Source organism: Pipistrellus hanaki, assembly GCF_964339955.1.
Source record: "Pipistrellus hanaki genome assembly, chromosome: 3".
NCBI lineage: Eukaryota > Metazoa > Chordata > Mammalia > Chiroptera > Vespertilionidae > Pipistrellus > Pipistrellus hanaki.
In genome coordinates, this window is record NC_140505.1 from 135,282,470 (window position 1) to 135,296,292 (window position 13,823).

General features: G+C 42.0%; 1 protein-coding gene across 2 annotated transcripts in view; it reads left to right on the forward strand.

Moving 5' to 3' along the window:
• The window catches only part of PPM1H (protein phosphatase, Mg2+/Mn2+ dependent 1H), a 238,714-nt gene that overhangs the window by 1,031 nt on the left and 223,860 nt on the right, over window positions 1–13,823 (forward strand). The gene's annotated exons all lie outside the window — the stretch shown is intronic.

Genomic DNA, 13,823 nt, shown 5'->3' on the forward strand with positions numbered 1-13,823 from the left:
TGACCGCATTCCCGGCTCCTCCACGCCCCCTTCCCCCATCCCCAAGGACGCGGCGTCTCCTGTGCGGGTGTGGGTGGCAGATGGGTAGGTGAGGCGCTGGACCGTGGGAAAGCGGAGGTTGGACGGATCTGTGATTTTTTTTCGGGGGGCTGTGGCACTTGGGAATGCGTAGAGCAGTTCTGCTGAAGTTTGAGACGCAGCAGGGACATCTGGGGTCTGTGTTCTCCACCCGAAACCTGTGTGCCTCCAGGTGAAGTGGAGCGGTCCCCGCGCCAGGGGTGGGGGTGGGGTTGGGGGTGGTGTCCGAGCCCTGGAGGCGGCCGCATTCGCTTCCGAGGTTGCACACTTCGGAAGGTCTCCGTTTCCTGACTTCAGCCTAATAGCTTGTTGGCTTCCCCGTTTGCAGGTAGTTAAATCCCTGCGCGTTCGTTAAAATGCCAGTGCAATTCCCTGCAGCCCTTCGGGAGGGGAAAACTTGTTCCAGGTGTTTAAGGACAGCGTTTTGGTAATCCGCTTTGGCGATTCTACGGGCGTTTTTTTGCCTGATTTGCTATTTCAAGAACCCATTGAGTTTTGTTGACGCCCTGGCGTGGAGCAGGGCAAGGTGGGCGGGAGGTTTTAATGGCCTCTGCCCCCCTCCGCCGCTACTCCCTCATTGACTCTATTAATGACCATTTTATGAATGGTAGGAGAAGTGCTGTTTCCCCACCCCCAACCCCCACCCTGTTTAGCGTTATGGAACTGCGAAACTCCGAAGGTGGGATTTAAGAGCACGGAGTTGGGGGGTTGACAGTGACCTGGTGGTTGCAAACATCGCACGTGAAGCCCCGGCGCCCGGGCACACCTGCCCCTTCGGCTTTAACTGGGTCCGCTCTGCGATCCGGGCCGCCCTCGCCCGTGCACAGCCTCGCCCGCTGATTGGTTCCCGGTGAGCCAATCAGCTCTCCCTCCCGACGCCTGGGCGCTTTGATGCTGACCCTGTTCTGGTGGCCGGATACCCCGGGCGGCTGGGTTCCCCGGGCACTCCGGCTCCGGCGGAGAGGTGGCCTGGAAAATGCCCTGCTTAGAATCTGGAATCTCCTCTTCCTCCCCCACTTCCCACATATAACCGTTCCTCCAGGGGCTGAAAAGGGGGATAGACGGCCAGAGTGTGAGAGTGAGGAATCCAAAGTGGAACTGCTGGGTGCTAAAACAAAAATCAACACCATAGAGGGCAAGCATGGAAGAGAACGTTGTGGGTGGGAACGTACAGAATACTTGTGTAACTTCCAGGAGAAAGCCAAAACAAAAATAAACACCTATGTAAGGAAAGACCTAAAGGAGGGAAAAGTGCAGCGTCTTGGCTGCAGTAAGAAAGCATTGTTGAAAAGCTCATTTGGACCCTTTGCAAGACACAAAGCACCTTGAAGGCATATTCCGTCCTGCAGTTGTGTAGATGGGCCCTTGTGCCTTACCCCAAACCTGAAAGGGAGGTGGGGGGTAGGATGTCACTCCAGTGGGCTTTCCATGGCAAGGGCACCTGTCCGGGGAGCGGAGAAAGACAAGCAGGCAAATGGTGAGAGGTAGGAAGGAAGCTGTTAAGACACAAAATGTGGAAGCCTCTTGGGCACAAGAAAAGGAGTACCGCCAAAACTGGTTTGGCTCAATGGATAGAGCGTCGGCCTGGCCTGTGGACTGAAGGGTCCCGGGTTCGATTCCAGTCAAGGGCATGTACCTTGGTTGCAGGCACATCCCCAGTGTGTGTGTGTGTGTGTGTGTGCGCGCGCGCGCGCAAGAGGCAACTGATCGATGTTTCTCTCTATCCCTCTCTCTTCTTCTCTGTAAAAAAAAAAAAAAAAAAAAAAAAAAAAAAAAAAAAAAAAAATTAATAAAAAAATTTTTTTTTTTTAAAAAAGAAAAGGAGTACCTCAGAGAAGCAGGACAGATCGGAAAGGGGGAAACCCCACCAGTTTCAGAATGTTTGGATCCTGAGGCCAGCACACAATGAGCCAAGGGCTGTAGAGATGATAAGGGAATCTGAAATGAGACATGTAGGAGAGGTTGTACTTCTGGGGCCCTACCTCTTCCTAGCTGGGCTTCAGTTTCCTTATTTCTAAGACCAGGACATGAGAGAGGATCAATTTGAAGGCTAAGAAAGGCCATTGTAAAATGCTTCATTTTAAAAATAGTACATGTTAATTCAAGCTAAGACCAGTATGTAAATGTTAGCCCTTCCTCAGCCCCCAGGGGCAGCTGTGATTCAGCATTTTGTGAGTGTGCCTTCTAAGCTTCTTCGGATGCACCTGTAAATACGTATCATGCATTTCTTCTTTTCCCCCAAAAGATCCACACTATGCCTGTTGTTCAGTAGCATTTTCTTAAATCATGGTGTCACTGGTTTTATCCCAAGTCAGTACACATAGAAGTGCCTCATTCTTTTAAAATGTATCATAGTACTAATAGCAGCTAACAGTTAGTACTTGCTGTTTAGTGCTTGCATTCTTTCCAGGTTTGTGTCATATCATTTGATTCTTACAACAACCCTCTAAGGCAGCTATTTTCAACCTTTTTCATCTCATGGCTCACATGAACTAATTATTAAAATTCTGCAGCACAACAGAAATATATTTTTTGCTAATGTGACAAAAAAAATAGGTATAATTTTGATTCTTTCACCCTGGATGGCTATTGTTGTGTTGGCTAGTGCCATTTATTTTTATTTTTTTAAAAAATATATTTTATTGATCTTTTACAGAGAGGAAGGGAGAGAGATAGAGAGCTAGAAACGTCGATGAGAGAGAAACATCAACCAGCTGCCTCTTGCACACCCCCTACCGGGTATGTGCCCGTAACCAACGTACATGCCCTTGACCGGAATCGAACCTGGGACCTTTCAGTCCACAGACCGACACTCTACCGCTGAGCCAAACTGGTTTCGGCTGGCTAGTGTCATTTAAATGTGACAATCTAAGGGAAAAAGATCAGTGCCTCTGACTAAATAGTCAGGAATTGCATGCTTTAAAAAATCTTGTGGCATACCAGTTGAAAATCCCTCTAAGGTGAGCACTAACAATTTCATTTTATAGATGAAGATACAGAGGCATGGAATGGTTAAGTAACTTGCCCAGAGTCATACCATTTTAGCAGAACCTGTATTTGAACCCAAGCAGCCTGACTCGGTAGCCCACAACAACAAACTACCTCCTTACAATGTATGAAATTGTGGTACATCCATCTGTACCCACAGTTAACCATTAACATTGTCTCGCCACCTCCCTCTGTCAGATGTTGTACCTTACCACTTCCTCAAACCTTGAATTGTAGTTATCTTCCTGCAAAATATATCTTGAATGACCAAAAATGGCTGAAATAGGGAAGGGGAGGGAAAGACAAGTAGGAACTGCTGCTATGATTAAAGGCTGCTGCCATTAAAATTGCCGCTTGCTACAGGGTGTACTGGGAGGAGGAATTATCTTCTCTTTGTTCTAGAAGGTACTGGAGAAGGGATGGCATTGGTAGGAAGATTGCTCAGAGAGTGGAGATACGAGAGATGGCACTGAGTCGGGGCCTGAATCAGAAGTGGTTTGCTTATCTCTCTGGAGAGTGAGTTACTTGCTAAGCTTTCCTGGGGAGGAAGACTTGGCATCACTGGGTGAGACATTGAGGAGTCAGAAGAGACTGGAGTTCTAGTGTTGATGACCTTTTTGGATGGTAGAAAAATTGAGAAATGGTTTATTTGTTGCCACTTATTACTAACCCCTTTCAAGAAGAGATACTTTTGCTGAAACCAGTTTGGCTCAGTGGATAGAGCGTCGGCGTTCGAACTGAAAGGTCCGGGGTTCAATTCTGGTCAAGGGCATGTACCTTGGTTGTGGGCACATCCCCAGTAGGGGGTGTGTAAGAGGCAGCTGATCGATGATTCTCTCTCATCAATGTTTCTACCTCTCTATCCCTCTCTCTTCCTCTCTGTAAAAAAAAAAAAAAAAATCATCAATAAAATATATTAAATAAATTTAAAAAAAAAGAAGAAGAGATACTTTTTATAGAACATTGAACTAGAGATTTGGGAATCCAGAAACTGAAGACCCACATTTATTAAGTCAACTAGAACCCAGTATGCGAAATTCGTGCATGGGTAGGGTCCCTAGCAGCTGCCGGCTGGTGTCCGAGGCCTTCTCCTTCGGTCTGTGCCACCCCCTGGTGGTCAGCGCATATCATAGCGAGTGGTCAAACTCCCAGTCTCCCCGTAGAACTCCCTAGGAGACACTTTGCAAATTAGGCTTTTATATCTCTAGAAGATATTTATTGGCACTGGGTGGGGTGGGATTTCCTGGTTCCTCTAAAAGCTTCCTATTATGGCTGAAAAGTTAGCTGCGTGATTAAGGGCTACATGCTAGGTTTACAAGCACTGTAGCTACAGACAACATCTATAGAGCTAAAATCTTCCCCACAACTTGCATTCTAGTTTGGCTTTGAAATTCCCGACTTAGCCTGTTAGGTCTGCTCAGAGTGAGGCCATTCGAAGCGTCAATCTGACCCAGAGACCCTTCCCAGCAGCTACTTCCTTTCTCTCTGTACAAGTTTAAGTACCACCCAGGTGGGCCCTGTGCTTCAGGGATCTAGAAGTCAGTTTGATTTCTAGTTGGCTAGGAGCCCATTTTGACTTTTCTTCTTTCTGACCTGTTTGTCCACCTTTCTCCTACTGATGGCCATTTGGACATAGATATACAAGTGGATGTCTGAAACTTACAGCAGTAGAGAATGCCAGAGAATGTGCAGCTCCCTATATGTGAAAGCAGCATATTCAGGTTTTTGTCTGTGATAAATTTATTGGCTTGTACAGAAAGAATAATAATTATAGCATAATTTTACTTAGGTTATAGCTATAACTCTGCACATTTTTTAAGTACCTTTCTCATAAAAATACCCTGTACAGAGGTACAAAAAAAAAAAAAAAAAAAAAAAGCTTAAGAGTTTCTATTAAATGTACATTACATAAGTTCTTTTTGTGTCATTGACTTCAAAACTGCGAAATTTTGCCTGACTGGTATGGCTCAGCAGTTGAGCGTCGACCCAGGAACCAAGAGGTTGCCAGTTCCATTGCCTAGTCATTGGCACGAAATAGCAATTACCAATAAATTGCATTACTTGCCTGTGCAGTGGAGATGACAGAGCAACCACTATTTCTCTCTTGTTTCAAAGCTCATCAATCCCCTGGCTTTTCTTTTTCCCTTCTTACCTCTTCTAACACACCCACTCCTCCTGCACCTCTTAGCAGAGCTCCTTTCCGAGAACTTCCTGTTTGACTTTGGCCACTGAAGAACCTCCAAGTTCTCCATTTCTTGTTGTATAAGGATACAAACAAAACAGGGGGTGGGCTGTCTCATTTATAGAGCTCTCTATACTAAGTCCAAAGTGGTAGAACATATTTCTCTAACCTCTCTGGTAACCTGCAGAAATTACTGATTTTCCTATTTTCAAGTAGGTGGCTAAGCTCTCCTCCTTTTTTCAAATTTACCAGTATAATGAAGTCATCCTCTCTACAGTGAATCCCCTGGGGTATCCTTTTTCATAGGAAAATGCATCAGCTTCCTTCCACGACTAGTGATGCTTCAGGCAGAGGATTGAACCAGTCTGAGGGGTTGTGTTTATTCTGTGTTTCATCCCCAACATCATTTCTGATATTGCCTGACCACAAAGTGTTTATCATTACAACAATACCAAGTAGTAACTTAAAACTGATACTAGAATTGTTTTATAAAAATATATTATTGAAGATAATTTTTTATTGAAATATAATTGATATATAACAGTTCCAGGCATTTAAATAATGATTCAATATATGTATTAACACTGAACATCCATAACCATACAGGTGAGCTTTTTTTTTTTTTTTTTTTTTTTAAATCATATATGAGCATTTATCCTAGAACTGCTGTAGAGTGGGAGAGCAGCAAGTCTTCCACAAAATCTGCTCCCCAGCCTCCCATAAGCCAGCTGTTTATTGGGTAAAACAAAGATTACATGGGAAAGTAGGGATTACAGGTTATGATGATTTAGTCTTTTAAGATTTACTCTTAGCATTGTTCAACTATGAAATACAAGGTTATTAACTGTAGTCACCAGGCTATATAATATATCCCCAGATTTAGTGATTTTTATAACTGAAAGTTTATACCTTTGATTACTTTCACCCATTTCCCCCTGTCCCCAGACCCCTCCCTTTCCCCTCAACCACTGATCTGTTTTCTGTATGAGTTCTGTTTTTTTGTTTGTTTTGTGTTTTTTTTTCATTTTAGTTCCATATATGAGATGATATACATTTGTCTTTCTCTGTCTTACTTATTTCACTCAATGCATTCAAGCCCCATCCATGTTGTTGCAAGTGGCAGGATTTCCTTATTTTTTATGGTTGAGTAACATTCCATTTTATATAGATACTAGAGGCCCAGTGCATGACATTCGTGCACTGTGGGGGAGGGCTCCCTCAGCCTGGCCTGTGTCCTCTTGCAAGTCTGGAACCCACAGAGACAGCAAAGGCTCCCACCATGCTGAGCACACTCCCCCTGTGGGAGACACTGACCACTGTGTTGAGCGTCTGCCCCTGGGGTGGTCAGTGCACATCATAGCGACCTGTCATTCTGACATTGGGTCTATTTGCATATTAGGGTTTTATTATATAGGATATACACATATATGTATGTAGGTATCATATATGTATATGTAGATCTTTTATTCATTCATCCATTGATGACTTGGCTATTGTAAATAATGCTGCAATGAACATGGGGGTGCAGATATCTTTTGAGTGAATGTTTTTCTTTCCTTTGGCTAAATACCTAGAAGTGGAATTGCTGGGTCATGTGATAGTTCTGTTTTTATGTTTTGAGGAACCTTCATACTGTTTTTCAAAGTGGGCTTGCATCAACTTACGTCCCACCAACAACAGTACACAAAGGTTCCCTTTTCCCACATCCTCATCCACACTCGTTATCTCTTGTCTTTTTGGTAATAGCTATTCTAACAGGTGTGCGGTCATATCTCATTGTGGTTTTGATTTGTATTTTCCTGATGATTAGTGATGTTGAGCACCTTTCCAAATACCTGTTGGCTGTCATTATGTCTTCATTGGAGAAAATGTCTAGATCCTCTGCTTATTTTAAAAATCAGATTGCTTTTTTTCCTATTGAATTATGAGCCCTTTTATATTTTAGATATTAACCCCTTATGAGATATATGATTTGCAAATGTTTTCTTCCATTTGGCAGATTGCATTTTCAGTTTCTGATGGCTCCTTTTATTGTGCAGAAGCTTTTTAGTTGGATGTAGTCCCACTTGCTTGTTTCTGTTGTTGCCACCTTTCCTTCGGTGGCAAATCCAAAAAGGAAGTCATCTTTAAGACTGATATCAAGGAGCTTACCTTACCATCTATATGTTCTTCTGGGAATTGTATGGTTTTGGATCTTATGGTGAAGTCTTTGATCTATTTTGAGTTAATCTTTGTATATGGTGCAAGATAGTGGTCCAATTTCATTCTTGTGCATGTGGCTGTTCAGTTTTCCCAACGCCACTTATTGAAGAGACTGATTTCCTCCATAACATGTTCTTGGCTTCTTCGTTGTAAATTAATAAACCCCATATGTATGGGGTTATTTCTGGGCTCTCTATTCTATTACATTGATCTATGTGTCTATCTTTCTGCCAGTACAGTACTGTTTTTATTACTATAGTTTTGTAATAATAATGGAAAATCAAGCATGATGCCTCCAACTTTGTTCTTCTTCCTTAAGATTGCTTTGGCTATTTGGGGTCTTTTGTGTTTCTATATAAATTTTAGGATGGTTCATTTTATTTCTGAGAAAAATGCTATTGGAATTTTGATTGGGATGGCATGAAATCTATACAGGGTGGGTAAAGTAGATATACATTTATTTGTATGGAAAAATAGTACAATAATTAATTAACAATAATACAAGAATTAAATTATGTGTTTTGTGTACTAACAACTGTGAATATACTTTTGCTTCACTCCTACAAATCATTTTGGGTTGTACGGACATTTTAATATTATTTCAGTACATGAGCATGGACTAACTACCCTGTTTCCCCAAAAATAAGACAGTGTCTTATATTAATTTTTTCTCCCAAAGTTGCGCTAGATCTTATTTTCAGGGGATGTCTTTATCTTTCCATGCGCTAGGTCTTATTTTCAGAGGATGTCTTATTTTCGGGGAAACACGGTATCTACCCACTTATTTGTGTCTTACAGTTTTCATGTACAGGTCTTTCCTCCCTGGTTAAATTTATTCCTCAATATTATTCTTTTTTATGCAATTGTAAATAGGATTATTTTTCTTAATTTCTCTTTCTGGTAGTTCATTATTAGTGGATAGAAACACAACTGATTTTTGTATATTGATTTTGTGCCCTGCAACTTTTCTGAATTGATTATTTCTAACAGTTTTTGGTAGACTCTTTAGGGTTTATGATATATGATATCATTTAATATGCAAATAATGACAGTTTCTACATCTTCATACCTGTGGAATACTTTTCATTTCTTTTTCTTGCCTGATGGCTCTGGCTAGGACATTCAGTATTATGCTAATGACAGGGAGAGTTGGGCATCCTGTCTTGTTCCTGATCCTAGAGGAAAAGTTTTCATCTTTTCACCACTGAGTATGACGTTAGCTGTGGGCTAATATATGGCCTTTATCATGTTGAGTAAATTCACTCTCTACCTACTTTATTAGTGTTTTTATCGTTAATGGGTGTGGAATTCTGTCAGATGCTTTTTCTGCATCTAACAAGATGATTATATGGTTTTTGTCCTTCATTACTGTGGTATGTCACACAGATTGGATTGAACCATCCTTGAATCTTTGGGATACATTCCACGTAATAAAGATGTATGATCCTTGTAATATATTGTCAAATTTGTTTAGCTAATGTTTTGTTGCGTTTTGAATCTCTGTTAATCAGAAATGTTGGCCTGTAGTTTCCTTTTCTTAAGCCGTCCGTGTGTGGGTAAGGCTGGCTTCCTAAAATGAGTTTGGAAGTGTTTCCGCCTCTATTTTGTGAAAGACGTTGAGAAGATAGGACAAATTATTTTTTTTAAATATATTTTATTGATTTTTCACAGAGAGGAAGAGAGAGGTATAGAGAGTTAGAAACATCGATGAGAGAAAATCGTCAATCAGCTGCCTCTTGCACACCCCCTACTGGGGATGCGCCCGCAACCAAGGTACATGCCCTTGACTGGAATTGAACCTGGGACTTTTCAATCCACAAGCCGACGCTCTATCCATTGAGCCAAACTGGTTTCGGCAGGACAAATTATTTTTAAAGGGAGATAGCTTCTATTCTTGATGTTTGGTAGAAATTAAACATCAAGTGCCTTTATAGTTTTCTCTAATATGTCTACTTTGAACAGAGGATTGATATTTTCCCCATTGATTTATGCTGTTTTCTGTCTGGTCATAAGCATCAATCATCTGATTTTAGTTCTTTCACTCAATTAGTGCAATCATTGCATTTCTACTATGTGTCAGGCATTGGTCCCAGGCTGGGTCCATAATATGACATGGTCATCATCCTTAAGAAAATTTAGTGGTATGGTCTTTCTCCCTGTGGTGTCATTTTAAAACTAAATTGAAATGAAATCATGGACTGTAAAAGAGACCAGCACTAAGCGGGGGCAGGTGAGAGAGAGTGTGTGTGTGCGTGTGCGTGTGTGTGTGTGTGTGTGTGTGTGTGTGTGTGTGTTTTGTTTCCAATGTCTTAATGCTTCTGAGCAATTACTAATCTCAGTACTTGGAGTCTCCTTTAATCCACACTAGGAGAGCAAGCTGTTCTTTTCAGCAAGCATTGTGATTAGCTGCCAAATGCTCTGTACCTGTATAAGGGTATGAGAAAAGAAAAAATTATTCTGACACTTGTTAAAATAGTATGAGTACTTTGCAGTAGGGGAGAGAGATCAGACTCCAAACTCAGCAAAGACAGATGGGAATTTATTGCCAATGAGTAGAGTGAGGTCAGTGGATGGAAAATTACTAAGAGGAGAGAGACATCACAGGTAGGGGGATTCTCACTGACAGCGATTAAGAGCTTATATATCAAAGGTAGAAGATGAAGCAATTGATTAGATATGAAGGATGATTAGATTTGACTGCTACTAGTAAGTCCTGACATAACCAAACAAATCTATTATCTGCCATCACCAACAGTAAAACCAGAAGTATGGATGCAAAAATGAGTTTTTCGTGTTTTGAAAACACTATGATATTGCTCCTATTTTCTAGTTGTTTTTTTTTTTCACAAAGCCATAAAACCATGCATTTATCTGCCCTGGAGGATTCCCAAGGTCCTTTCCAGTTTTAAACTCTGTGAGTTCCTGAGTTAAGGCTAAGGACCTGTTTCCTTCCAGGCTGAGTCCCCCCACCCCTCCATCCCCCATAGGACCTCTCTCTCTCTCTCTCTCTCTCTCTCTCTCTCTCTCTCTCTCTGTGATTACAATTTTGAATTATTTCCCCTAGCCCTTTACTATGAAAATTTTCGGCCATGCAGAAAAGTTGAAATGATTCTGTACTCAGCATCCATTTGTTCATCATTTGGACTATGTAACACACATTTTGCTGTACTCGCTGTTTTGATATCCAGCTATCAATAGGTCTTGTTATTTTTAAGTATATGTTTCTTTTAGTTCAGTAACTTTGATTTATTCTTTTGTGTTGTTTTCCACAGTAAATAAAAAATTGGGTTTGAGTAGCTTTGACATTCTCAGTTGAGAAAAGCACCAAACAATTGAGTCCTCACCCCAGATTTAACTTTTATAGTATCGACACCTTGGAAATGCTCAGTGGGTCTATGCACTTTTCATAACTCGGTATTCATATAATGGAGCTTTACATGGGGCCAGATAGGAAAGTAGAAATGGATGACACATCTCTTTGCTATGCTCCTGTTTAATGAAGTCAGTCAGAAATTTGTTTAGAGCTTGAGTTACCGCTCTTTGTGCTGGTGGCCAGTCAGTTGAACTCCACCCAAGAAGTACTTGGTTTACCGGAGACTTCAGAATGAGTTGCTTATGGTGAATGAAGATGCCATTGTGCTGTGTTTTCCTTACTTCCAAGTGGACATTGCCCACCAGGAGCCTTAGGGAGATCAGAATTCCTGCTTAATTGCTTTTTATCTGCTGTGGTCAGATCAGTTGGGTCCTCTGGAATGTGAATCCATAGTGTTTTCTTTGTTTCACTATTTCTGACTTAATTTTCTCTAAATGGCTGTAAAATTTAAATGCTTACTTGTGTTTTCCCTCCTGTGGACTTTATGCTCCTTCATTTAAAACTAGAGGCCTGGTGCACAGAATTTGTGAATGGGGGCAGGGGAATGGGGTGTGTCCCTCAGCCCAGCCCGCACCCTCTCCAATCTGGGATCCCTCTCACAGTCCAGGACTGCTGGCTCCCAATTGCTCGCCTGCCTGCCTGCCTGCCTGCCTGCCTTCCTGATTGCCCCTAACTACTTCTGCCTGCCAGCCTGATCACCCCCTAACCACTTTCTTGCCAGCCTGATTGATGTCTAACTGCTTCTCTGCCAGCCTGTTTGCCCCCAACTTCCCTCCTCTGCCAGCCAACACCCCTAACTGCCCTCTCTTACAGGCCTGGTACCTCCCAACTAACCTCCCTTGCTTGCCTGATCACCCACAACTGCCCTTCCCTGCTGGCCATCTTGTGGTGGCCATCTATGTCCACTTTGGGGCAGGATCTTTGACCACATGGGGACAGACATCTTGTGTGTTGGAGTGATGGTCAATTTGCATATTACTCTTTTACTAGAGGCCCGTAAGGGGGCTGTCCCTTAGCCCAGCCTGCACCCTCTCCAATATGGGACCCCTTGAAGGATGTTCAACTGCCCATTTAGACCCGATCCCAGTGGAATGGGATGTCCAACTGCCAGTTTCACTATTGTGTGTTGGAGTGATGGTCAATCTACATTATTACTCTTTTATTAGATGGGATAGAGGTCTGGTGCATAGGTGGGGGCCAGCTGGTTTGCCCTGAAGGGTGTCCCAGATCAGGGTGGGGGTTCCCTTGAGGTGTGAGGCAGCCTGGGCGAGGGGCCTGTGGTTATTTGCAGGCCAGCCACACACCCCCAGCAACCCAAGTGGAAGCCCTGGTATCTGGAATTCATTTACCTTCTACAATTGAAACTTTGTAGCCTGGAGTGGAGCCAAGCCTTCTACTTGCTCCGTGGCTGCTGCCATTTCTGTTTGGATTTGTTTACCTTCTATAATTGAAACTTTGTAGCCTTGAGTGGAGGCTTAGCCCGACAAGTGCAGGTGGAAAGCTTGGTTTCTTTCATTGACTGGGAAACTCAAGCCTCCCTCCTGCTCTCTGTGGCTGCAGCCATCTTGGTTGGAGTTAATTTGCATACTTGCTCTGATTGGCTGGTGGGTGTAGTGGAGGTATGGTCAATTTGCATATTACTATTTTATTAGGTAGGAAAATAATACCAATAGTTTATATCTGGATGATTATTAAGGCCCTGCCATGTACACTAAGATATAAGGATGTTTTATTCATGTTTAATTAAAGAGGAAGATAAGGTCCAGAAAGGACCTAAGGTACTTTAGAATGTCATGCAGTTCCATGATCCTGATGGTCATGACAGTCATTGAGCCCGGTCATTCATGATGTGAGTTTATTCATTAATCAAAACACATCATATCCCTATCAACAAAATGTCATAGAGAGTGTAATTTTTGTTAAAAGAAACTAATCAGACCTAATCTCCAGGTGGCTTTAAATTGGATAAGGGCATGTTAGCACATGAAGTTTTGTATAATAAATAGGATCCTTTTCAAAGCTTTTAAAAATATGATTGATCCTTGAATAACTTGGGTTGAACTGTGCAGGTCCACTTCTATGCAGATTTTTTTTTTCAATAAATGCCTATGCTGTTTATGATCTGTGATTGGGAGTCTGAGAATGCAGAGGGCTGACTGTATGCATTGATCTGTACCTTTGTATATAAGGTACTTGAACATCCATGGATTTTAGTATCCATAGGCGACAGGGTATCCTGGAACCAATCCCCCACAAATACTAAGGGACAACTGATAGAGTCAAATTTGGGAAGAGTCAGATATTATATGTGGTTTTCCAATCATACTGGGGTTGGTTCCCCAACCCCCACCTTGTTCAAGGGTCAGTTGTAGTTCTATTGAGCATAACAGATTTTGATAATTATACTTAATTTTCTTAGTATATGTGCATTTCCTAAACATAACAGTCCAAATCTTATTAAAATTACTATCTTTTCTTAACTTCAAAGTGTTTTTTTCATATTTTAATGTTTTGGAACCCTGTAAGTCTCAGTACCAGTCTAGATTTTTTGTAGTGATGTTTTTCTAAAGTTAATAAATAGATCGTGTGTTTTACTATATAGCTACTTAGAACTGAGGAAATACACTTAGGAATTTCAAATAATGGGGCTCAAATTAAAAGACAGGTTTTATGAGAGAGCCCCTTTTGGGAGTTCTGTGACCCAAGTTCTTACTTTACTTTTAAGCATAATAGTTTTTCAAGTTTAAGGGAATTGTTTACGTTAGTGAGATTTGCAGGCCAATGAGGCTAGCAGGACCAGAGTGGCGTTCATTTGCTGCTCTTCAGCATGCTGGGCTCTTGCAGAGGCTGTGTTGTGGAGTGAGTGCATCAGTGACTTGCACAAGTCTGGCCTCGTGGAGTCTGGCTAGATTGGTGGTCAGTCAGCACAGGGCTATGGGGTGGAGAGAAAATCAATTTGCTAAGCGGAGAGGACCAAAGGGGTTCGTGTACTCTGCTGTC